This window comes from Frankliniella occidentalis, unplaced genomic scaffold (genome assembly GCF_000697945.3).
Source record: "Frankliniella occidentalis isolate FOCC.00 unplaced genomic scaffold, Focc_3.1 Scaffold10, whole genome shotgun sequence".
In the NCBI taxonomy this organism is placed as follows: Eukaryota; Metazoa; Arthropoda; class Insecta; order Thysanoptera; family Thripidae; genus Frankliniella; species Frankliniella occidentalis.
In genome coordinates, this window is record NW_026267140.1 from 375,499 (window position 1) to 377,860 (window position 2,362).

Consider the following 2,362-nt stretch of genomic DNA (forward strand, 5'->3'; position numbering starts at 1 on the left):
CAAGGAGCAGACGATCGGTTGCCTACCTACTAGGCGGACCCTCATTCGGTATAGTTTTGTTCTATATTTTTTATGTCTTCTGTAAAGTTAATGCACTTCGCTCAGCTACCCCGTGCACAATGTTAACGCACGGGGCCCTACGTATATATATGTTTTATGTTTAGTCTAAAGCTATTTAAGGTATCATCTGCTAAAAAACCTGATGGGACCCATAAGGGGGCGACAACCGAACGAGTGAGTCGTCGGGTCCACAAAGCAAGCGGCGTGTGTGATGGATGTCAGCGCCAGCCGCGCGCGGCACGCCCACCAGACCTCACCGTTGTGCGGCACCGGCCCTGTCAGCATTAACACGATGTTCATGTCAGCGAAGAGGAACCGACCTGTCCGCTGCTCCACCATACAAGTGGAGAGGGGGGTGGGGGCAAAGGGTGAGAAAGGGGTTACCGCAAAACAAAAGGGGTGCGTTTTAAGGCTCCACGGCCATTGAGAAGATCTTTTCCTTGGCGGGGGCCCTTGACACGGCGGGGCTGTGTGCTGCTGAGTGGTGGGGACGGGAGGGATGTGAATGAGGGGGGCGAGAGAGGGTGGGAGAGGCGTCCTTTTACTTTCGCCACGAAGGCCCTATTCAACTTTCAACAATCACTGGACCCTGCCGTCCACTCTGCTCCTCCGTCCCTCCCTTCCCACTCCCGTCCGACGTGCCCCAGTCTCCCTCTCCCTCTCTCTCTCTCCTTCACGTCACCCCCCGCCACGTCGCCTGAAGCTTCTCTTCTATCCTCTTAGCCGCCCTCCCCGTTCACCTCTTCGCGCTGCGATGGTTGTCACTTGTAATACGGCTCGGTTATGAGCCATAAGGTGGAATCAAAGTGCTGCAAAGGCTGGTGCTATCGCCTGAGCCCCTAGGCGGGGACCATCCTGGCCTTGTGCCTCGGAGCCGAGCCGAGCCGAGCCGAGCCGAGCACCCGCGTTGCCAAAGAGCCACATCGCCGCCGTTTAACGGTGCGGCTTTACGGTTAGGGTCGGAGTTTGTCGGCTTGGGGTGGGTAAATGAAAAGCAGTCCAAAACGCTCGCGATTCCCTCAAGCGCGACGCGTCATAGCGAACAGAGAGACTATCTAGTGAAAGTACGGCTGCACTTTGCGAGCTATACAAAGGTCTTGCCGGGACGGGCCGCTGCAGCCGGTGCGCTGTAGATAGTTCCGCCCATCCGGCCCTGCAGCTTTACGCCCGGCGCCTCATTTAGTTACGGTGTCTCCTGGCACGGTCATAAAAAAATGCTTGCGTTTAAAAATTTCATCTTATGAGTAATTTTGTCGGCTTAAATCACGGCGTCCAGCCGTGCTGCAGCAGCTCGGGGACCGGGGAAACGGGCGTGCGCTCTGCCTCCTCTGGCCGCAGGGAACGCCCCGCTCCACCTTAACCCGAACCCACTGCCCCGCCCGCCGCACCTTCGCCCCGCTCGGCTGAGCCGACTGCCGGCCGGTACAACACGCTGAGCCGCGGCCCGGGCGCTGCCCGTGTTAATGGCTCTCCTTAACTTTGGCGAAAAGTCGCTCCAGCGAGCCAGCGCCCGCCTCTTAAAAATGTAAAGAAAGGAAAGCCAGGAAGCGCCTTTTCGCTGCCGTGAGCCCCTGCCCTGCCGGCCCCGGCGCACACCTGGTGGCGCCAGGGGGTCGATAACCTCTCCAGCAGCGCGCTGCGCCGCGTGTACTCACTCACTCGCAGCGGGTACACATCGGCAGCGTCGGGGCGCGCCGGCCCAGCCACATAACTGTCGCACTCAGGCGTCGCGGCGGCCCGTCTGTCGGCGCAATGCTCCATTGCTCCCGCCCCGCCCTGGTGGAGGCAGGAGGCAGGGCGTGGTGGGTTATCGCCCAGAAGGAGCAGCGCTTTCAAAGGTTTGCATCGCGCCAGACACTACGGCTCCTCCCTACGCGGCGCGGCGGCGTGACTCCCCGGCCAAGCCGAGCGCCTGCAAGCCGACCTGCACCACGCATACCTGCCCGCCGCGTTGCCTACCCGGGCGATCGCAGGCGCTAACAACGACTACGCACGGTCACCAACACTGAAAGGTAAAAGTAACGCTTTCGACACTGTCATTAGTTGCACGCTGAGCAGTTACTCGTGATGGGTCCAGCATCCCACGACGTCTGGCGGGTTCGCCTACCCCAGGGGTGGCCGGAGCGCCTTACGGGCAGTGCGGCAGTGTGCACTAAGCTTTTGACGTTAATCACCCCCGTGCAACCGGCAGTTAAAGTACCTCTTAGAGCCGGATTCATTTTACCTGCAAAATTATCAAAACTGAAAAAAATGTGTCCGTCGGACAATCTAGCTGAACCGGGACAAGCCTTGTCCAATATTA